The 23913-nt window shown below is 48.6% G+C and overlaps 1 protein-coding gene across 2 annotated transcripts in view; it reads left to right on the top strand.

Annotated features, from left to right (window-relative positions):
• Nucleotides 1-4497: 4497 nt before the first annotated feature.
• The window catches only part of PIK3R5 (phosphoinositide-3-kinase regulatory subunit 5), a 74138-nt gene continuing 54722 nt past the window's right edge, over nucleotides 4498-23913 (top strand). For both annotated transcript variants that reach the window (XM_036896160.2, XM_036896161.2), the window contains exon 1: nucleotides 4498-4924. The gene's annotated coding sequence lies outside the window, so the exon portion shown is untranslated. The remainder of the gene's footprint in view (nucleotides 4925-23913) is intronic.

The raw sequence follows: 23913 nt of genomic DNA on the forward strand, positions 1-23913 counted from the left end.
CTCAGTATGGTTATCCATTAATTTTGAAAAGGGTTAGGCTATTCATTACCGATTGTATTCCATTTGGGGTTCCCATCACATCCTGATTGATTTTGTTTACTTATTTTCAAGGACAGGGATGTAGGGAATATTATCATGGTTCTGAAAGTCAGAACTATACAAAAAAGCCTACTCGGATAATTGTTCTTTCTCTCCCTCCCTTCTATCTTCCATCCCTGTTCCCCATTCTTCCTGCATCATTTCCACCCACACTGTGGTAACCAATCTTACTAATTTCTCATTTATTCTTCCTGTGCTGCTTTTGGCACAGATGAGCAGGTATATCCATTATTTTCTTATATCCACTTCCTTCTCACATGAGAGCTGGCACATTCTTCCCTTTACTGCAGTATTTTTTTTTCAAATCAGAGTACAATTCTGTCCTTTGAAGTCTGATAGAAGTCACCATGTAGCTAGCAGGGCCTGGAGCCTCTCAAAAGAGAATTTCTTTGCTAATTTACAACATTTCATGGTTATGAGACTACTTGGATGTCTTTTAAAAGTCCACTTTTTGGTAATTTATATTTTATTGGAAAAGTTAGAATTTTGAGAAGATGCAAATCTTTCTTCAGCTCACAAAAAACAGCCACATGTCTTACATTTTCCTTCTCCCTGTGGAATGCCTATTATACATATGTTAGATCTCTATACTCTAAAGTCACAGTTCATCTTATTTTTCTCATAGGCTTCATCATTTATCATTTATCCTCTGAATTTTAGGATACATTCTCAAGGTTTTAATTTACATATTCAGCTTTCTTCAGTTCCCATTCTGCTGTCTGTTGTCTCTACTGATTTTAAATTTGGTGATTCAAAAACGTTTCCTAATCTCAGCTTGCACTTTTTATAATGACTCAGTCTACTACATTTATAAATGCAATATCCTCCCAAATATCATTGAGAACACTTATGAGTAATGCTTCAAAAAAGTTTTTTCTATGGAAATTTAGTTTCAAGGGATACTCATTTTCTCTGACCACATCCTTCCCTTTCTTTCGAAATTCTGAATTTTTTTGTGTTTTCATAGTTTGACTTTTCTGTTTGCTCATGTACCAGGGGGAGTCTATATTTATCCAGTAATAGCAGTTGAGGTGGTTCTGCTGATTATCATGAATACACAGTAATAATGAATCAGGTCAGCAAGTGGGGAGGAACATTCCAAGCAGAGGGATCAGAGTGAGGAAGGGCATGGAGATCTGAAAGCCCACCACAGCCTTTCTTTTCCCACATGTTCTATGAATTAATAAAATTTACAAAGAGTGAAATATGAAACTTTTAAGTGAACATCTCAATAACTTTTTCTTATGTACACATGATGTGACCACCACCTGCATCAAGATAGAAAACCATACCTATTACCCCAGAAAGTTTACTTATATCCCCTTTCCAGTTAAATTGCTCCATTCTCCCAAGATAACCATTCTGATACCTATCACCATAGATTAGTTTGCTGGTTTCTGAAATTTATATAAATGGAATACATGTATACTTTCTTTGGGGTCCAGCTTTTGCTCAATGTAGGATTTGTGAAATTCATCCATGTTGACACATGTATCAGTAATTTCTTCCTTTCTTGTGCTGAGTAGCATTCCATTATATGAATATACCACAGTTGTTTTTATTCTTTCTACTATTAATAGATATTTGGATTCTTTCCAATTTGGGGCAATAATGAGTAAAGCTGGGCACTGGCCCCACTCTTAAAGTGGGCTGGGGGCAGGACCTGCTTGAGGTCAAGGCCTCATATATATGTGTTCATACACATGTCATTCACATGTATGTTTTGGTGTGGACATACAGATTCATTTACCTTGGATATATACCTGAGTGGAATTGCTAGGTCAGTGGTAGATGTATATTTAATTTTATTAGATTCTACTAATCAGTGTTCCAAAGTAGTCGTGTCATTTCACACAAGCAGTATATGAGAGTTCCAGTTGCTCCACATCCTTGCCAACATTTGGTGTCCATCTTAATTGTAGCTATTCTAATTGCTGTAAAGTGGTAACTCATGGTTTTAATTTGCCTTTTCCCAACAACTAACGATGCTGAGGACATTTTGATGTGCTTAACAGCTGTTTCCATGTCTTCTTTTTTGAACTGTCTGTTCAAATCTTTTGCCCATTTTAAAGTTGGATTGTTTGGTTTTTATTTTTGAGTTGTAGTGGTTCTTTACATATTCTGGATCTGTTACCTGAATAGCAAGGTTTCTAGCATTGAAACTGGGTGGATAGTAAAGATGTTAACTGAGACAGGGAAGGCAGAGAAGGAGCTTGGGGAAAGATGAGGAATGCACTTAAGGACATGAAGTGATTAAATTGTCCTCAGGTTACCCAGGAATCAGTGTGCTGTATGCACTCAGAATTCTAGACCTGGAGCTCCAGAGAGAAATCTGGGTTATAGATTTGGGAGGGATATGAATGATGGGAATAGCTGAGATTGTCCAGGGAGAAGAAAAGCAGCCTCAAATAAAACCTCATGCATGTTGTGGATAAAATGAGAGTTCCTGTAGCCAGGCTTCTCACCTGGCCCTAGTTGACTAGCTCACTGCACATCTGTGGGCAATACATGGCTGTTGACTCTATATAAAGAGCTCGGCCCAGTGCTCTGGGTGTGACACGGTGGTAGGGCTGCAAGGCTGCAGGAGAGCAAAGCAGAGGCTGGAGTGGTGGCAGTGCCAAGGACAGAGGCCCAGAGGATGGCTGTGTGGGACAGCTGTGCAGAGAAGCCCAGAGGACAGCTGTTAAGGTGTGAAAGTGGAGCCAGGGGTAGACTCCTCTTTGAAAACCTAAAGCAGTGAAAGGAGAGAGATTACCCATAGACATATTTTTCAATGAGGCAAAAACAGAGTTGTACAAAATGGTACATAAATCCGTTGCCATGTGACAGAGGCATTCTGAATCTATCCAGCTGCTTTGGGGAGATGGGAGTAGAAGGTGGAAGCAAGCCCTCGGGTGGCTGTAGTTCTAACTTCTGGCCAATAGGTGTCAGGCGCGGATCAGATCTCCCGGTTGGTGGTCCGTCCTCCAGGGACGGGGAGACACAGGTGCAGCTGGGTGAGGGGTGGGATAACACGCCAATTCAACATCGGGCCACACTTGCTGGTGGAGAAAAGAATGCCCCCTCTGACGGAACGCAGGATGGGACTAGGTGGGTCCCATTGGGTAACAGCAACTCTGCTTCAGCTTTCCCGCATCTTCAGTGTTAGGAATAACCACGGGCATGGAAGTCAAGGATGTCAGAACTTCTTTACCGTTTTCTTCAGTTTTCAAAGTGATCTCATAATCCAACATGTCCATCTGGTACACACCATGTCATTCTTGCTACTCAATTCCTGATTCCAGAGCAATTAGTTCTGCCTCTTCCTCCCTAACCTGGACAACTCCAGGCAGATCCTTCTTATTCCCCCTTCTCCTTTTTGTGGGGAAAAAAGTAGGGACTGAGGAGACCAGAGTCCTTGATCGCCCTTATCAAGTCCTATGACCTTATGCATGTTCTCTCCCGTCTTTCCTGGCTCTGGTTCCTTGTTTGTAAAATGGTGGCATGTGGGGGTTCTGAGGAGGATGAGGAGTGGTTAAAGTACTAGATGGGTTCTGAGCACCTTTTCATCTCTAATACAGGCTGGAAGCAGTCCTCCATGTTTACCCAAGGGTATTTTCTGTTTCTCTGCATTTGAGGAAGTTGCTTCTTCTTGGTATTTAGGGAGTCAGGATAAGAAAGGTCATTGGTGTTCCCGTCTCTCAAAGCCTCAGGTAGGGCTATGGCTTTTGACCAACAATAACGTATGACTCTGGCCAATTCTGAACGCCTGTAACAGATACTGAGCCAGAGTCCCGTTCAGTAGTGGCAGTGGAAATTCCAGCCTTGTTCCTTGTTAACTCTGAAATAAAGTGCCGTTCTTTCATTGCTGGCACAGTAGCCAACTTCCTTCTCCCCAGTTTGTAAATGAGGAAACTGAGGCACGAGTAAGTGCAGTGCCCCCCGGGGGGACTCCATGGAGTTCTTCAACCCTTAGTATATAATCTGCCACGTCGTCTGAGGGGAGAAAGGGGAGGCAAGGGAGGGCCTTGAGTGTGGAGACCAGCCTTCCTCCCTTCAAGGGCTGAGAAATGGCTGAAGTGACAGTCACGGGCGAAGGAAGGTGGGAAAGTCAGACCAGAAGCTGGAGATGCTGTGCTCAAAGTCTGAGTTGCCTCGTGTTTCTAGGAAGGTTTCTGCGCAAGGGGCAGAGTCCAGGCGCCCATCAGCACAGCAGGCGTGCAGGCATTTTAAAGGTTAAGGGCACCCAAAGAAAATAGAAGTAGGAGGAGGAAGTGGGGCGCTGGGTCGCAGTGAGAGAAGGAAGCGGCTCGTCGGAGCTTCCCCTTTCTCCACCTTCCCCGAAGCCCCCACCCCAGTCTCACTCCCACTCCGCCCTCCCCTTCTGCGGAGCCAAAGCCGCGCTTCCGCTCCCCTGGACAGACCGCACCTTACTCCTGGGGCTTCGCTGATGCTCGGCACTGGCGTCCCTCCGGCCGTGGCCGTCCACCTGCCGGGGCCAGTTCCTTGCGAGGGCAGACGGGCTCAGGGCTGGGGGCTGCTCCTCACGCGCTCTGCGCGGACCCGCGTTCCTGGGAGGATGCGTGGGCCGGTCTGCCACCTCGCCGACACTAACCGGCCGCCAGGTGGCGTGAGAGGCCGGCTGGGCCGCCAACCGCCCCCGGGCCCCGCCCCGAGCAGGCCCCGCCCCTGGCGTGGCCCCGCCCCCAGCCCGCCGTCCGAGCGCAGTCTGGGTAGATGCTGGGACTTGCCGCGCGGCCCCAGCCGGGAGTGGTGGTCCTGACCGAAGCTCTAGTCGCAGGGAGTCGCCGCTGGAGAGGGGCTCGGCGCCCGGCGGGGACTGCAGGTGTGTGGCTGGGCGGCAGGGGCGGGCACCGGGGGCACGTGTGGGCGCTCAAGGCAGAGCCGGGCAGCCTGGGGACCGTCGGGGCGCAATGTGCTCTGAGAGCAGCGGCTGCAGCCGTAGGCTGGACAGATCCTGCGGTCTTCCGGCTCCGTGGAGAGGGCCCACACCGGTGTTCCCATTAATCCCAGAGACAGAAGGGGCTTCCAGGGGACTGTCCATCGTTATCTAGGAAGCCTCTGCTGGGTGCCTGTGCGGTCTGAGTGTGGCCGCAGCCTCCTGCCTCCTTCACAGGCCAGCCTGTGTTGGGCCATGGAGTGTGCGCCCGTCTGCCTGGGATGGCTGACTGTGAGCATTGGCATCAAGGGTCCTTTGCCATCAGGACCCATAAGTTTGGAAGTGCCTGCCTCTGCCCGCCCCCTGCTAGCGAGCGTGGGCCTCCAGACAGCGGCTGCCCTTCTAGAGAACCTCACGCGTGGCGCTGTCAGAGGATCCTTGTTTACAACTGGGGTGTCCCTGCGTGACTGTGTGCGCGTGCGCATGCGAGCTGCCCATCCCGGCCCGGGTAAATAAGCAAGCTCAGGTCAGTAGGAGGAAGGAGATTGTTCAGAGGGAAAAGGAAGGCAAGATGAAAGCAGCAGGATGTGGTATCAAGTGAGTTAACAAGCCTTCGTGTGGAGAGGAGGGGTGGGTTTAGGCCAAATGAGGGCTAAAAGTAGGCCAGGTTGCCTGGGAGGTCCCTTCTGGATTGCCCTTCTCTCCCTCCCTGCCTGGTCGCTGTATCTTCTCATCCACACTTTCCTTCTTTCTGGCCTGGGACCAGCTGGTAAGGCACTGGTTCCCAGAGCCTGTTAAAACACACCTATCCGGGCCTCAGGCCTACAGCACAGGGTTCCAGGGGTGGGGTCTGGAATCTGTACTTTCCTAAAATTGGAATAAGGTCTTTAGGTGAGGACATTGTTGCTTGGGAACCCTGTGTGATGCAGAAAGTGGACCTGAGCTCCAGCCAGGCCCAGCTGGCTGACCTTGAGCATCTTACTGCCCTTCTCCCAGCCTGTTTCCCTATCTGTAAAATGGGCTCTTGCAGCAACCTAACAAGGCTGTGGGAAAATTAAATGAGAAAAGTGTGATGAGAGCAGTTGCACAAGGGACCTGTCTCTTGGGTGTTTGCAGAACAGACAGTGGGCATCAGGGGCTTCCCTGCTTCCTCAGTGTGGCCATGGTGGGTCCAGGAAGACGAAGACAGTTTGGAATGGTCAAGCTCTCTCTTCCCACTTCAGAATACCCTCCCTCGCTTTGGAAGCATGACTAGCCAGGACTGGAGGACAGGAAGGCTTAGGTGTTTGTATGCTGAGCCTCACTGTGATTTTAAGAACTACCTCCCACTCCCATCTCCAGCTTAGGTGGGGGATGATTAATTATCTACCCTCCCCAGGCTATAATGGAAGCAGACCCCCTCTGCCTCCCTTGCCAGCCCTTCCTTCCTTCCATGCACCCCTTTTTGCTTCTTTGGAGAAAAATTGAGTGGAAGCTTACTGGTGATACTGGATGAAAAGCATGTTGGGCTTCCTGGAGGGGTAATGATGAGAGGACTCCTCAGTGGAGGCTGTGAAGGAGGCTCCTGTTGGGGTCTGCTCCACTGTCCCAGGTTAGTCATTGATCACAGACCACATGGCTGAGAAGTGGCAGGCAAGAAAGCCAATAGCCTTTATGTCTGGGCGGCCTAGACTTGGAGGCCGCAGCTTGGCTTCAGCTGAGCGCTCAAGCTGTGCTGACTTAGCCTTCATTCAAAAAGGCTTACCTGAAGGGGCTAAGCTGGCCAGCCTGTGGGACCCCTGTCCATCATAAGGCTTTATGGGCTCAGCTGTGGGTGGATGGAAGCCTGGATCAGCTTCTTAAGAGAGGAAGCTTCTGGAGGTTGCAGGAGTGATCACCAGCAATTCAAGGGAGAGGTGTTGAGTTTGATTTTTGAGCCTCTGGCATAGATGCGAGAGGACAAAGAGAAGACTACATCTGACTTCTGCCCAGAGGGAAGACAGGACACTCCCATAGCAAACATATGTTACATAGTAGAATAGTCCATCAATGTGATTATGTACGTATTTTCACATTTTAACAACTCTGAAGTCAAGTGTGCCTTCCAGTCTTCAGTGTCGTTCCATTAGAATAGTCAGCAATATTTCTTTGTGAGTGGCACAAAAAGTAGTGGTGCATCTTACAATTGATCACGTCTTAGGTTCTGTTAAATATGAGGTATGTTTTACAAATTTGGGGAGGATGCTCTAGATGTACTCAGGTGCACTCAGAATTATGTCATTCCCATAAGTGAACTTGCATACATTAATTTTGCCAGTGGCTCTGCTAAACATCAACACTTTTCACTGCATCCAGTTTAAAAGGAAACGTCTTCATAAAATGTGTTACTTGCCTTAATTAATAACAGTACTTTGTGTATGACTTCATAAGTTCTTGAAAATATCAAATGGCTCTACCTGCCTTCTTTTTTGTACATTGGGCCTGCCCAGGACAAAATTTCTGCTGTTACTTCTTTTTTCCCTTTTTCCCCTTAGCTATACTCTGAGCCACACTCTGAAGTGGCTACAATGATTGTCTGCATTTGATGCAGGAGGGAACTGAGGGTCCAGGCTGCACTGCTAGGAAGTGCCAGAGCTGGGCTGACTCTGCCATCTGCTCTTGACCAGAGATGACCAAGCCTAAGGAGCAGCCTGCGTGTGCCTGTGGTATGAAGTGTGACTTCGGGGGCGTGAATTGTGGCAGTCCACACATCTTTTCTGTTTGCTACCAGGCTAGCAGCTGCATTTTGAATAGTTGGGGCTATCAATTAAGTCACTTCTGGATAAATGAGATCCATCTGTAGCAAGGGTCACCCAATGGGTGGGTGCTGATGAATGGGAAGAAGTGGTGACTGGGGACACAGGGGACTCTGGGTCCTTCTTGAGCCTTCCAACTGGGGTACTAGGCTTTGAGCTTTGGAGTTTGGCCTCAGTGGAAGAAGCCTGCTTCCAGCCCCAAGCCTTCCCCAGTTCCCAGCCCAGCCTCTCTCCAATCCTACATTTCCCTCTGGAAAAGGCCTGTGCCCCTTAGCATGGCGCCCAAGGCCTCCCATCACCCAGACCAGATCTGCCCTGCCTGCTTCATCTGCTGAAGCTTGGGCAAACCTCTGTCCCTTTGCACATGCCATTCCTTCTCCCTACATCACCCTTTCCTTCCTCCACTTGTCTGGTGGACTGTGAATTCATCCTTGGACGCCTTGCTCAGACCTCATAGTCTTTGAAGTCTTCCCAAACCCCCTCCTCACTCCACAGCACTGACCGCCCCCTCCTTATGTCCTCCCCATGCCTTTTACGTCTTCCCACCAGAGCGCTGACCACTCTGGCCTACAGGGTCTGACAGGGACTTGGTGGCTGGTTCACCAGAGCCACCTGATGCTCAGTGCAGCTGTTAAGCCGTCACCCTGAAACTCCCCAGGATCTCACAGGCAAGAAGTCCGTGCACACCAACAGTGGAAGCTGCCCAGAAGTGGGTGGTGTGGAGGGCGGGAGGGTGGGGTGAGGAGGGAGTGGTGTGCTTTTCATTTTCGTGTCCTCCAGAGTCTTCTTGTTGCTGTTATTGATGTAGGCAAATGAGTGTGTGTGGTTTCCTTGTGGGGGGCAGGGCTGGGGTGTGAGGGCTGAAGGCAGCTCCCAGGCTTCTGCCTCCCATGGAGCCAGGGGCCTTTTTCTGCCTGCCTTGGCCCTGTGACCTTGGGTAGATCTCTGGGTGTCAGCTTCCCATATGTATGGATGTGTGTGCTAGATGCTTCCTGCAGCCCCTTCCTTACCTGCCACGTGTCATCCGTGGGCTCAGCACTTCTGCATGGAGCACCTTCTGTGTACCAGGTGTGTGCTGTGCTGTGTGGATCCTGAGCAAGACAGTCTAGTGGGCAAGACACTGAACACAAGTATCATTTAACTGCAACTGTCAGACTTACGGTGTCCTGTGAGATTATGTAAAGGGAGCCCAATAGAGTTTGGGGGTTAAGGAAAGCTTTCCCTGGAGAAGTCATATCTGAGTCAAGACTAGAGAGATACAAAATAGAAGAGCCATGCTCATAGCCATCCCTGCCATTTGGCGGATGTGAGCTAAGTGCTCTCTGGGTACATCTCCCAGGTACCCAGCAACTGTGGGCATGTGGGCTTCCTCCCCTGTGAGAATCGGGTGATATAACTGCTCGCAAGCACCTCGCCCAGGGTCTGGCATACACGAGGGGCTCATCCCCTGAGCCTCTCCTCCTCCTTCCTCGCCCGTCCCCCATACTCCAAGGTCCAGCTCAACAACTTTAAGGCCGTCAATTACTGTTGTGGGGCCCCACCCTCTTCCTTTCCACTGATCATCACCAGAAGGTCCATTGCTGCCGCTGCGGGCTCCTTGCAAGAGTCCTCCGCCTTTGTGCTTCCCCTCGGCCATCAACAGCGAAGGGAGTGCCTGTCCACAGACACCCACTGCAGCATGTGCCGGGCCTGCATTCTCTCTGCAGCTGCTGTTCCTACAGGGTGAAGAAATCCTGATTTTCTCTATCATCGAAGAAGCCACCTGTTCAGCACCCCCATCCTTCTTCCTCTTCCAGAGTTGTCTTCCCGGAGCCAAAAATTTCTGCATCTCTGGGTTGCAGGTCTGAGCATTTGTTCCTGAATGGCTTGGTGATTTTGACTCTTGTCAGGCAAATCTGCACACAGCCACTTCCACCCAGCCTGGCTAAGGCAGCCCACCTCCCCACTGCTGTGTCGGGGTTAGATCACGTCTATGCCTGCATCTCTTAGAGGAGCATTTTGAACTTTCTCTAGATAATGGGCCTCTTTGAGAAACTGAAGTGCTAGATCATCTTCTCCTTTCCCTCCACCCACAAAAAAGCACAAGCTTGTGTTTGTGCATTGCACACACAGTTTCTCTCCCTCTCTCTCTTTCAAAGTTCTGCATGAAACTTCAGGGTCTCTTCAGACTCCTGCAGTCCACCAGGGAACACAGGTTAGTAACCTTTGTTCTAGAAAACCAGACTTTCCCTACAGTGCTGTCTTTCGGTATTCTCCAGCTCCATTCCACATGGGAGTAAGCTGTTGTGAGAGGCAAGCTGGGGCTGATGATAGTTGTTGAAAACCTGCAGCCTGCAGAGGAGACCACCAGTGACTCATGGGTGAGGTCTGAAGGTAGCATGCAGGGGGCCGAGCTCCCTGCCCACTCACCACGCTGTCACCATGTGTGTGCTTTCTGGATTTCTCATCAAGTCTTGATTTCAGCCCATTTCCAACATGATTAAGAGCATTACTTTTGCTGGTGGTGTCCTTACAAGAAGCCCTCTGCCCCATCCTTGAACCAGAAAACTAGATTTAAGGCTAGGAATGAGAGTCAGAGAAAGTGGGAGTGGGGGGGCCGTGCACACAAATAGAGATGGTCTAGAAGCAGAGAGGCAGTGGGAGCTGGTTGTTTGCCACAGATCCTGACAGTGCACCCAGTTCCCAGGGACTGGCGTGAGCCTGGGGCTTTGTTTCTCTGATGTGGTCACAGCTCTGTAGAGCTAGTACCTGGAAGTCAAGTGGTATGTGTGAGGGAAGTCTTCAATTCCTCATTTCTAAGGGTTTTTCTAAGGAAAAGTGTGAATGGAAGCTAAGTCTGTCAAATACTTCTTTAAGCATCTACTAGGTAATTCTTGTATTCTTTCACCTTGAGATAGTTGTATGTGACACATTATGTCATTGACTTCCTTACCTTAAGCCCTCCTTGCATTTGTGGAAGAAACTTCATTGGGTGAAGGGGTTTTGTCCTTTGAGTGCAGGCCTAGGTTTGATCTGCTGTTATTCTCTGCAGGTCTCTTGCATCTAGACTGACAAGTAAGGTTGGCCTGTGTTTTCCTTCCTGTCCTGCCATTGTCTGCTTTTCACGAGCTGCCTTTGCAAAGTGGTCTTGGAGGCATTCCATCTTTTGTACCCTCGGATGGCTTATAGAGCTGGTGGATGATGTGTTCCTCCAGAATTGGGAGAACAGCTCTGGTCTTTAGGCCCTCCACTGTTGGATCCTTGGTTCTCACTCCCCAAGCCGCCTTCTCCTCTTTTCTCTTCCTCGGTGCTCCCAGGTACATGCCTGTCCCCTAAGTGCTCCCCAGTTGGCACCCGAGAGTCAGTTCCACTTCTGGGCCTCCAGCAGTCAGCCTCTCATTCCCAAGCATCCTTACTTCCTATGCCTTCAGCTACAGGAAGGCCATTTCCACACTGAGAAGCTTAGATCTACCTGGAGTGCAGTTCAGCTCCAGGTGTTACATTTGGTGGGGATGCTGATAAACCACTCTATTCGCAGAGAAAGGAAACCGAGATGATGATGATGAAACCCCAAATGGGTGAAGAAGTAGAGATGTTTTCCCCTAAGAAGAGGACACAAGGGAGAAGTAATATCTATCTTCAGAGGTTTGAAGGACAGCATCCTTTGGAAAAGGTGAAGGCCTGCTCAGCAGGGATCATTCTTCAGGAAGGAATGGGACCAGTGAATGGAAATTGTAAGGAAATAGACCTCAGCTTGATACAAGGAAGATACCGGAGAAACTCAGCAGATCAACAATAGAATGGGAGTCCTTGTATTGAGTTCCCCATTGGGGAGGCATTCCAGGAAAATATATGTCAGATGTAGAAATGATAGCCATGAGAATGGAGACTGGGATTGCTCCATTTCCAAAAATCTCTAGTTCTCTGAGTCATAGTGGCCATGTCTAGCTTGTTGTCAAAAAAATTTGTTTGAAAACATAATTTGAATTTAAGAAGTGTGGTGTCCTTGAATAATAAATCACAAAGCTGGGCAGTTCCCTCACAAATCCTGTTCACAGGCCAGTCTTCCAGAGCAGGAGCACTTTGGTGGTTAAAAAACTACAGCCATCCGTGGGGAGAGGCCGTGGGGCCGTGACTGGGTGCCAGGACCCTCGCCCACATCCTGGGCCTGCACGTGGGCTTTTTTTGGCGTCTCATGTTCTTGGCTCCTTCCAACACCTGGTGACATAAACTAACTGAGCCCCGCTGCAGGATCAGAGTCACCTTCCTGTGTGGCCACCCCAGATTAGCTCCCAGAGTCAACCTGCCCAACCTCCAGTGGGAGCTGGGAGCTAATGGCCTTTTGTTCTTGGGGTTTTCGAGCCAGTGTTTCATAAGCCTTTGCATTTTGCATTCACTTTTGTACTGACATCTTGGGAGTTTCATTTTGAGAAAACTAAAAGCTCAAGAGCTTTCCTTGGCTCGTTATCATGCTTAAGAGTGCACACTACAGGACGGGAATAGCCGGTGAGATCTCTGGTCCTGGCTGTCCCCAGTTACCTCATTTTGTAGAGCCTGTTCCCTCTTGTAGCAAATAGACTCGACTATTCTGAGTTTTCACTGAGAGTTTTAAATGGTTTAATGAGTTTCAGACTCATTAAACTGTGAGTTTTCAAAGTCTCCTTCCCAAGAAGAGACTTTTAGGAGCTGCTCTGATGGAGTGAACAGAGAGGGGACCTGTACCTTCCCTCATGGTGCCCAGCTTAGGTATGTCTTACTGCCCAGAGTCTCCAAGCCTTCTTCAGACCACAGTGGCACCATGCCTTCCTCTGCCTAGACTTCTCTACTGGATGACTTCCTGTGATGTCACTGATGGCTTTGTAATGGCAAATTCCAATGGCCTCCTCCCACCCCGCATCTTCCTCTGAAGTTTCTGTAGCATTTGATGTCCAACATTCCCACCTGGAGCTTTTTCTTTTCCACATACCCCTCCTCCCATTCCTCTGCAGACTCCTCTTCTTGTCACCCCTTCATATGCTTGTCTCCCTCGCCCAAACCCTTGTCTCCAAGTCCATGCTGGTTGTTTTCACTGTTTCAGCTTCAACCCGTGTTGAAAGCCCAGCTCTTCATCCACAAAGCAGGCTTCTTCTACAGACTTCCCCATTTTGGTCTCTGATGAAACCAGACTCCTGGTCTTGAAACCTTGGAGTCATCTCCGCGTCCTCCCTGCATCTTCCTGTTCTCCACTATCCAGACAGTTTGGCTGGTGCTCCCTTCCCCAGGGTCCTTGCTTCTCTCACTTCCCCATTGTTCTCTCTGCCACCCAAGTCAACTTTCGTCACCGCTTGCCTGCTCATGGGCCTTCCGGGCCACAGTCTCTTCCTCACTTCACCAGGAGATTCTTCTTCTGAAAACTCTTTCGTCACCGGGTTCAGAAGCTTTTGATACCACCCTGCCTCACAGGGAAAGTCCAAAGTTCTTGGTCCAAAGGTGAGTCCTGCTCTTTGAGCCTATGCGTGAATCCTCACCTTCTCCTCCAGCCAGACTGCCTGACTCAGTTCCCCGAAGACCTAATGTGTGTTCTTGCCTTTCCCATTCCCTTCCTGATGAGGAAAACTTCCCAGACATTTCGTTGAGCACTCTCTGCAGTGCCCATCAGGGCCAGCATTTGGTGTGCTCAGTGTTTGCTGAATGAATGGTTGCCTGGTTGAGCAGCCGGCACAGGGTAGGCCTGGACTTCAGCCTTAGATGGCTGATGAGCTGGTGGGCTGGGCTTCCCCCCATCTGAGATGTTTGTGGGGCTGCGTCTCCTCCAGGAACCTCACAGGATTCTCTGGGCATCTGAAGGGCCCATCTTTCTGCCCTCCCAGTATGAGATAGGCAGATGTCCTCCTCTGAGCTGCTTCAGACCCCAGGAGGTCCAGAAAATTCCAAATGCTTGGGAATTGTCTTCCTACTCTCCAGGTTAGTCAGATTTAAGACAAGCAGTTCTCTGATAAAGGGATAGAGGGGAAACCCTGGGGAACAGCCCCCAAATAAGCCACTCCCAAGCTGGTGGCCATTTCTGTACCAGAGCCTGCGGAAGTGTCTGTTTGCAACATGATGTTTACAGGCAGAGGGGCTTCCTGTCCCACCTCCCTGATAGGTTGTGGGGCAATCAGGAGCTGTGTTTTCAGGGGGAGTGGGGCAAATAAATGCTTGGAGGATTTCTGGGGATTCTTCAAACTTCCCCAGGGGGTGCCTGGCCATGCTGACCTTGGAGGAGGTCAAGGGAGATGTAACTAGAGTTTTTAAATTAGGAGAAAATGAAGTATTACTATTAAATATTATTAATTTGCATATTGTTCTTCACAGCTCATAAAGCATTGTTTATGAATGTGGCCCTCTTAGGCTAATGTGGAACATGTCAGGACAAAAAATACTCCTGTCATCCCCAAGCAGGGTGATGGTTCAGGGTAAACAAAGATGAGGTTCTTTTTTTCTGTTTTTTATTTTTCTTCTATTTATTTGTATTTTTGAAATGAAGTTATGCATTCAGATTCTGAATTCATACAAGATGGAGAGTGGTGCCCCTATCTCCATGCACACCTGAGAAATGGGCAGAGGAGGCTGAGACTGGCCTCCCTGCCTCCTCAAAGTGCCATGGCAGATCCGCAGCACCCACTCACCAGCCTGGACCCACCGCCATGGTACTTACAGGAACATAAGCTTTTGTCCAGGGTCCCTGCTGTCTCTAGGCTCTAACACAAGCATCTGGAAGGGTCTGTGAAAGGGCCTCAGGCTCTCCTCCTGGGAGCAGGAATGCTCCATGTTCCCTCTCTAGGAATACTCCGTGTTCTCTAGTAAGTGGCTGACCCTTATCTCCTGACTTCTAATGCCCTGAAGTTTTTATGGTGAATTATTTCTCTGAAACTACTAAAGAAAGGGTGCAGGACATGAACTGCCCAGCTATAGGGCAGAGGTGCAAAGGACTCCTGTGACATCAACATATTAGCCTGTGGGTCACAGTGTGATAATATTGGTTTGTGTAGGGAGAGTTGCTATAAAGTGCAAAAGAAGAAAAAAATAAGGGCAAGGCCCTTTAAAGAAACTGATAATAAAACCTCCTACTTAAGAGAGGTAGAGGCTGGCCTGAGAGGTGGGGTTGAGCTGGGACTAGCCTCGTGTGACCTCAGGAAAACACATTTCTGAACTAGTGAGGCTAAGTTGCTCAGGCCCAGGGTGTGTGAGCTGTTTGGGACTGGGAGAGGGGGCTGTTGTACAAGGTACCTGAGTCAGCTAGAAAACCAAAATGCTGGGGACTGTGGTAATCAGTAGACGTAAGTTCTCAAACCGGGCCCTGTATTGGATTCCATGGATAAAGAAGGAGATGCCACAAACATCCCAGTCCCTAATTTTCCCACCTCTGGCCCAAGGCAAGGGGTTCTCATGGCCCAGCAGTCATGGCGTTAGCTGGCTGAGAACTCCCCTTCTCAGGCCAGGGCTCCACTCTGCTGGGTCTTCATCAAGGCCTCTGTATAGGGAATATTGAAGGGATTGGGTTGGGCCATGGTTCAGTCCCACCTTGGTTCAGAGCCCTCAGAGAGTCCAGTTTCCTCTCTTCCCCCTACCATCCAGCATTTTCGAAGATAAGGGATTATCTCTCATTGGCTGTATTACTCCTAAGGTCTGCTCAGAAGATGGAGGTGGCAACATTATTATTTATGTATTTTATAAAGATTTAATTTTGTAGAGCAATTTTAGGTTTACAACAAAATTGAGAGGAAGATAAAGAGATTTCCTATATACCCCCTGCCCCCACACATGTATAGTCTCCCGTTATCAACATCATTCTCTAGAATACTACATATTTTACCGAGAATGAACTTATACTGACATATCACAATCACCCAAAGGCCATAGTTTACCTTAGGGTGTATTACATTCTATGGGTTTTGAGAAATAAAATGACGTAGATCATCATTACAATATTATTCTGAGTATTCCAATGCCCTAAACTTCTTCTGTGGGCTGCCTCCTCATCTCTCCTTTCCCCCTCACCTCTGGCAATTTTTATTGTCTTTTTATTGTCTCCATAGTCTTACCTTCAGGACATAATTTTTTACTAAACTGTTTTATCTTAAGGAGGAAATGTTTTGTAATGCCCAAACTTTATTTTCATGATAACTTCTTATCAACCATAAGAGATGATCTCGAATTCATTTACCAAAACAGTGCCCTCTCAACTTGAATTGCTTCAGTACTAGTTGGCCAACATTTTGCTCTCAAGAATGTCTGACTTTTAAGTAATTCAGTCCCTGCTGCTGCTCCCCCAGAGTAGGGTACACAGAGGTGAGCATGCCATATGGAAAATGTATGCTGCTTCTCTGGAGGATGACTTCAGCTTTTATTATATGTCCTCTTACAAGGGAATTTTGGGTATACCATTTGGTCTCTATTTAAAGGTCAGGTCATAAAACATACTCCACAAATTTGGAGTAAGTCTCATCAGCTGTATCTAAATGACCTAGTACTGGACAAAAAAAACCACCCCAAAGACAAGTTAGTGTTGACTGAAGTATTAGTTATTATATTAGTTTGTCTGCTGTATTGGAGAGACCAAAAATGGTAATGGTTTAGACAAAATAGAAGTTTATTTCTCTCAGGTAACAGTCTGAGTCTAAGTGATCCAGACTTTATATGACAGCTTGACATAGGTTGGGAACCTACACTCTCCCTAGCTTTGCCTTCCTCATCCTGAAGCTCTGATCTCATCGTGGTGCATTATGGCTGCTGTAGCAATTGCCATCACATCCACATTCCAGATAGCAAGAGGAGGGAAGAGGAAGAAAAAGGCATACCTCTACTTTGAAAAAGCATGACTTTAGAAATGGTGCTCATCAATGTTTACTTATATTCCATTGGCCAGAATGTAGTCATATGGCCACACTTAGCTACAAGAGAATCCAGGAAATGTAATCTGAATTTTCTAAAAATTATATTATGATAGAATAAAGGAGAATGGATATGGAAGGAAAATTATGAGTCTCATCCATATTTGAACTCTGCTACCTGAATCTTCAATGCCATGTATGTTCTCTATCCATTCTCTTACATAAGCATGCCCTCTAAGCCCTATTGAACACAGTGAATAAAAAATGACATGCTATACCAAAAGGTGGAGTCAACCTCAATGCTTATCTACACATGTAAACAAAATGTGGTGGCATGTTATTTAGCCTCAGAAAGGAATGAGATATTGGCGTGTATTATAATATAGATAAACTTTAAAGACATTATGCTAAGTGAGATAAGCCAGCCGTAAAAGGACAAATACTATAAGATTCCACATATAGGTGGTACCTAGAGTAATCAAACTCATAGAGGCAGAGAGTAGGATGGTGTTTCTCAGGGTCTGGGGGAAGAGGGAAATGGAGAATTAGTGTATAATGGGTATGGAGTTTCAGTTTGAAGATGTTCTGGAGTTGATGGTGGATGGCTGCAAAATAATGTGAATGGACTTAGTGCCACTGAGCTGTATATTTTTTAATGGTTAAAATGGTAAGTTTTATGTTATTTATATTTTACCACAAGTTGAAAAATGGCATGCTGTAAAGGAACAAAAGCAGAGCTCTCTGGCTGTCTTTACAGATGAAGATCCTCAACACCCTTTGGGTGAGGTTATTAAGCCAGTGGGGAATCCATCTGACTGTGTTACTGTTCAGCTGATGTTTTTCTACATTGCCATGAGATGATAGCAGGACTCATTAAAATTCAGATATGCTATTTTTGTGCATCTCCTTGGATTACCTGTTTAGCTAGTGAGTCCATTTTAGCCCCTTGGGGTCCCCAGATCCTATCCTGAGCATTCACAAACTGCTTCTTAGTGACACGTAAAGAATGTCACCAGGGGGCTGGCAGGCTCAGAGTCTCTGTTCTCCAAAACTGGGACAGCCTTCTCTAGTGTCTCTCTCCATCTTTGTCTCATTCTCTGACCATTTCTCACACATCTTTCATTTTCTCTGCTTCTTCAAAGATCATCGGTCGTAGTTCCCTTTCACAACCTCAAGTTTCTTTATGACTCGGAGATGTATTTAACCTCAGTGGGAGTCTCAACTCATTTTAAGCAGCATACTCCCTATCTGACTTCAGAGCCTTCTGCTCAGACCCTTCTCCCCCAGTCTGTCCATCACCCCCTTGCTGTTGTGGTCTTCTAAATCACAAGGCTGCTGCATCATTCACCTGCTGAACATTTGGCAACATCCACATGGCCCTGGAGTAAGCACTTAAGCACACGGCTCGCTTCAGTCTGCCACCCTGTCTCCCAGAGCATCCCATGTAATACTTTGTCCTCCAGTGGGGTTGACCACCTGGCTGTTGCCAAAAAGAACCATGCTGTCTTATACCCTTTGCCTCTGTCCACTTTCCCTCCACAGTGCCGGAATCCCAAGGCAGCTTCTTCCTACCGTGTTATCACAGGAGTTACCATCTCAGAGAAGCTTTGACCTCCTTCCTCCAAGTTTCTACTGGACTCGTCCTGTATTAACCTCCACTGGGGTGCCTCACCCCTTGGGGAGTGTCTAGCTTGAAGGTTATTTTGATGGTGCTGCTCTGAACCTTCTGGTGCATGTCCTTTGAGTATTCCACCTGGGAGTGGAATTGCTGTGTCATGGGGCACACACAGCTTACACTTCAGCAGGTTCTGCTTATCGGTTTTCCACTTGGAAGGTGGCTATACCAGTTTATACTCCCAGCTGCGGCTGTGAGGGCCCCAGGTGCTTCACAGCCTCATCCACAGGGTTTTCCATCTTTTTCATTTGAGACACCCTGGTGGGTGTGTCCTGGTGTTTTATTATGGTGAATTTGCATTTCCCTTATTACCGATGAAATTGAGCACCTCTTCATGTTTACTGGCCATTTGGAGAGCCTCCGTTATGAAGGGTCTGTTCAAGTCTTTTGCCTCTTTTTCTAGTGGATTGCCTGTCTTTTCCGCATTTGTAGTTATTATTGGACTGCTCAGGATCTGGTCTTCCCTTCTCTGACCAGGAGCTCCCCAGTGCCAAGAAGTCCCTCAGATGAGAGACCCTCAGTACAGGTTTGCTGTGGCCTGATCAACCATCTTCGACCCCTGCTTTCCAGTAAGATAACCATTTTCCTTGAGAAGAAAAGATGGAGGAAATAGCTGGGGAGCAGTTCTGCTTTCCCTTGGACATCTGCAGCTGTTGCCCCTTCTGTTTTGAGTGGCCTGCCTAATCTCTCCAGATTTAGGCTCTGAGAATAACTCTGTGGGCCCTTTTTGATGTTTTCAGTGTTTTTCTCAGTTTACCTTTTATGATATGATCACTCTCGCTTATTTGTGACCATTCTAATTTGGGGACCTTGCTTCCATCTTTTATGTATGCCCCAAAATGTCATGCTGGCCCTTTTTCATTCCCTCCACTTTTCTCTTTCATGAGACTCCATGACTCACCTCCAGAATTTAATTTTTAATTTTCAGAGTTTCCTTTCTGTTAAAGAGTTTCTTTCTCTCTGATACCTGGCCTCTTAGCAATCTGTTTTCTTAAAGTCTAAGACATGTGTTTAACTATGTCCAGCATTTTCTTCCATGATTAGTCCAACCTTTGAGGTGGTATGGCCATTTTTCTCCCTATTTTCCTCTCAGTCCTATTTTACAAAACTTTCTTGGTCAGAATGAAAGACACAAGATAGGATAGTCATTTACCTCATTGCTTCCTTGACCTCCCAAGAGATGAGATGAGTATAGATTTACCAGATGGCCTGGTTTTTATGCTGAAGAAACTTCCAGCTGATGTCCAGGTGAAGCATGCTGCCATCCCCAGGCCTGCTGTGGGTCAGTTTTATGACTGTTTCTGAGAGAAGCAGCCTCCATATCTCAGTCAAGCTAGGTGTGTGATCTCTGCACTCCTGTCTTCTTTTATCTTCCTTCAAACCTCTTTATCATTCATTATTCTGTTCAGCAAATAGGTCCCAGGCTTTCTTCTAAGCCATCATGAAGCTTACATTCTAATGGGGCTGTAGGAGACAGACAATAAGCGTGATAAATAAGATGAATTGTGTGTGAGTTGGTGATCTGAGAGGTGGAAAAATAAAGCAGGATGTGCCAGAGGTGGGGTTTGCCAGAAGCTTTCATTGAGAACATAATACTGGAAGGAGGTGAGGGAGTGAGCCAAGCAGACATGTGGGAGAAGAGCACTCCAGGCAGAGGGAACAGCAAGTGCAAAGGTCCTGAGGCAGGAGTGTCCTGGTGGGTTGCTGTGGTCATTCTAGCCCTCAGAATGTGGCAGCTTTCCTGCTGGCATCAGTGAAGCTCAGTATCTGACATGAAGGACAGTGTGAGTCACCTTTGCATCCACCACAGCATCCAGCAAAGTATCTTGTGGTCGTATTCACCAGTAAGAAGAGTTTTTACTTGAGTAAATGGGTTTAGGCTGACAACCTCTAAGGGCCTTTTCACCCCTGAATTGCTGTGAGTATCTTGGCTGCATGGTGGTCGTTCCCATTCTGAGTGGCTTTCTTTTCAGCTGTTCCACCTGGGCTCTTCTGAACATCTGGTCCAGTGGCTTCTGGCCATGGGGCCTGGTCTGTCAGGGTATGGGGCATACAACAGGTATGTATGTTCCAGATACTACTCCTGCGTAACAAACTACCCCGAAACCTAGTGGTAGACGACTGTAACCATTTTAGTGTGCTCATGGGTTCTGTGGTCAGGATTTGGGCAGGGCATAGTGGGGATGGCTTGTCTGTTCAGTGATGAAAAGAAGACTTAAACCCCTGGGGACTGGAACTCTAAGTTAGAGCACCTCCAGGTGGCCTCTCCATGTGGCTTGGGCTTCTTCCCATCGTAGCACCCTCCAGATGGATAGTCAGATTTCTTATGTGATGACCCCGAGCTCCAAGTCCAAGTCTTCTAGCAAATCAGGCAGTAACTGCCTCACCTCAGGGACCTGGCTTGGGAAGCCACAAAGCGTCACCTCCACTGTCATCTGTTGGTTGAGGCAGCCGCAAGCCCACCCGTGTTTAAAGGGAGGGGAATTAGATTCCATCTCTCGATGGGGAAGTGGCAAGGCTTCATTATAGAAGAGACTGAGGAATGGAAGGAGATGTGATCATCTTTAGAGAACACAACCTTGTAATGTACCTTCTATTTCCTTGGGGAGGAATTCTCATTTTGTGTTGTCACCAGGCTGTGGTGATTTTCAGATGTCTGCTTTGCGTCCTGTCCAGTGTAAATTCCCAGGGTAAATGGCTGTTGGGACCAACAGTCTCCCTTCTCCCACCACTTGCCTGCCGTGTGGATGAGGTCCCTGGGGCGTGGGGATGGTGCTGGTCAGGCGCAGAACAGGTGCTCTGTCACAGTATATGTGCCCTTGGGGCATGGCTGTGTACTCGTTATGCTTTTTGCTCAGGGTGATAATGGTATCATCAGGCTGAAGAATGTCCTTGTTCTTAAGGGATGTACACTAAAGTATTAGATTGAATCATATGAACGTGCTGATACCTGCTAGTGTTTAATATGGTAAAAGGTAATTTTTAGGAATGACCTGTCATGCTATCCACAACCTGCAACTAACCTTCAAATAGTTCAGCAAAATATATATACGTGTGTTGATCTGAGGATGGGGTCTGCCCACTGGGTAGCAGCCAAATAGGAATAAGGCTGAAGGCAGATCCAGGCTCGAGTCCTCCTTTCTCCCCTCTTGCCCTCCTTGTCTCCAGCCATGGCCTGCCTCTTGGCTCTGCCCTTGCGCATGCAGGTGGGGCTCAGTGGAGCCTGTGCAGGCCTGAATTGCTCCCAGCCTGAATGGGCAAGGTGACGTCACCCAGTTTTCCATGCAGACAAACCCCTGGCTCTTCACCTAGAAGGGTCCACAGGGAATGTGGCGTCATGACGTGGGTGAGGAGGCAGGTGTGTGGGGGGGCGTTTACTGAGGAGGCTATGGACGAGGAAAGAGGGCTTAGGAGAGGATGGGGTGGCAGAGAGGGCCTCTCCAGGGGGCAGACAGGGTGGGGTGTGGTTCCTGGGGGAGGCTGTGAAGGAGCAAGTGGCCAGGGTGAGAAGGGATGGGGGCCCTGGGCTGAGGAGACTGATCTTCAGTCCCAGCTCCAGGGTTTGCCCATCCCTCCAGCGGCCTTGGGAAGAGCCTGGGACCCTGCAACACTGCAGCAAGGAGGAGAGAAGTGGAGCGGAGGTGGGTACTGGCAACGAGGGGCCCATTGTGGGGAGTCATGGGGGTGCTTTGCCTTCCCTGGAGCCCCCACACCCTCCCTCCTGGAAATTCTCAGGAGGGCGGACAGGCCTGGCGAAGCCCATCCTTGTGACTCCTGCGAGGGGTCCTTAGAGCACGGGGGATCCACTCGCCTTCCCTGTCCTGTAGAGGTGACTCCCAAGGGCTCCTGGCCCACGCCTCTGAGCATCCTCAGTGGGTGATGGACCTTTCTGTGGCTCTGCCACATCCTGTGCCCGGTACTGCTCCGTGCTCTCGAAGCACAAGCCAGATGTGCAAATTCTGCGGCTGTGCCCAGGGCCCAGCGCAGCACACAGCATGCTTTTCTTGGAAATCATTGGTGATTTGTTAGAAAAACAGGAAGCATTGGGGCTGTTGGTGTACATTGTGACTTTTTTTTGTTTTTGTTTTTGAGCTCCTTCCATCTGTCTCCGTCTCTAGACGTTTTCAGGGTATTCTGGGCAACCCTGCCCTTCGAGCCTCCTCCTTATTTCTCCCCCTCTTGTGCAGCCTCCTTCCTCTCTCCGTCTCGCCTTCGTGGCCGGCTCCCCTGGCCCCCAATCACTGCTGTGGGGAGGAGGCAGGTCAGGAACCATGGAAACAGGTGTCCTGTCCTAGCTTGGGGATGGATGTAACTTGGCGCATGCGCCTCTCCATGGGGTCGGGCTTCCCTGCACCTGTCCTTCCCCGCAACCCCGTTCCCCCCACTTTATCACCGTGGTTAGACAGGAAGCAAAGTGGTCTCTGGGCACAGGGACCTGCCGCAGCTGGGGCAGATGTTCAGCTGTTGGCAAACAGGAGTGGTGTGGATGGGAAGGGAGATCCTTCACCCTCCTGGGTCAGGCTGAGCGAAGGGGCTCTCAGAAGGAGCTTTATCTATGAGACACTGAGGCCAAGACAGGAGGGGGACTCTCCAAGTGCCCCGGGTTGGAAGCCTTGATCAAAGAAGATGAACAGGAAGGGGATGAGGAGTTTGGGGTCCACCCTCTGGCTCTGCCCGACCCCATCCTTTCCCAGGCTGTGTCTCAGAAATTCAGGAGGGGCGGTGCCAGGGCAGGGGTGTGTGGTCATTTTGTATTGGGCCTTTAGTAAAGTGCCAGAAAGCCCTGCTGCTTCCTGGTGTCCTGTCGCAAGTTTAGCCTGGGTCTCCTCTTGTCAGGGGTGAAATCTGAGCTTGTCTGGTGGTTGCTTTGGGGTACACTCAACCATTCTCGCCCTCCAGTTCCCCACCTCATAATGTGCCATTATAGAGAGGCCCCTCTCCCATTTTATGGATGAAGAAACTGAGATCCACAGAGGTTACATGGTTTAACTCATTCTCTCCTCCTCACCCGGGCTGCCTCGAGGGGAGAAGGCCAGTGTCTCTCTGGCCAGGGAACTGCTGTGCCCCATGCCCCACCCTTTCCCTTGCTGGGCTCTGCCCTGGGTTTTCATTCAGTACCTTCGCACCACACCGCCAGCTAGGGCCTCCCCTGCTCCCAGGGGAAGTGCACTTAGGGGCTGTCCTTCTGAAGTCATACAAGAAGTCTGATATGAGAGATTAGAAACTCCCCAAACCTCTTAGGGGTGTTGTTTTAAAAAGGCATTAAACTGCCTAGAGAGAGATAGGCTGTTTAAGACTAAAATGGGAACCAGCACAAGAAACTGAAACACTAATAGGCGCTTCCCAGAAAAGCAGCGGTTTTGAGGAATTCTGGACTAGGAAGGAGAGGGAGCGGGGAGGTGGTCCTGCCTCACGCCAGGACTCCTGACCATCCAGAGGAAAAACGGGTCCTGGGAGGGGGTGGGGGGCCGGGCTCCGGGTCACACAGCCTCTGAGGACCGGGGACTCCCACCCAGGGGTCCATGAACTTAGATGGGAAACATGTAACTTCTTTATTTTCACTCACCTCTAACTGAAGTTTAGCATTTCCTTCCATTACTGAGCAACAAACCATAGTCACATTAGTAGCACCTGTGACTTGGTCACCAGCAGAAA

This window comes from Manis pentadactyla, chromosome 4 (assembly GCF_030020395.1).
Source record: "Manis pentadactyla isolate mManPen7 chromosome 4, mManPen7.hap1, whole genome shotgun sequence".
Taxonomy (NCBI): domain Eukaryota; kingdom Metazoa; phylum Chordata; class Mammalia; order Pholidota; family Manidae; genus Manis; species Manis pentadactyla.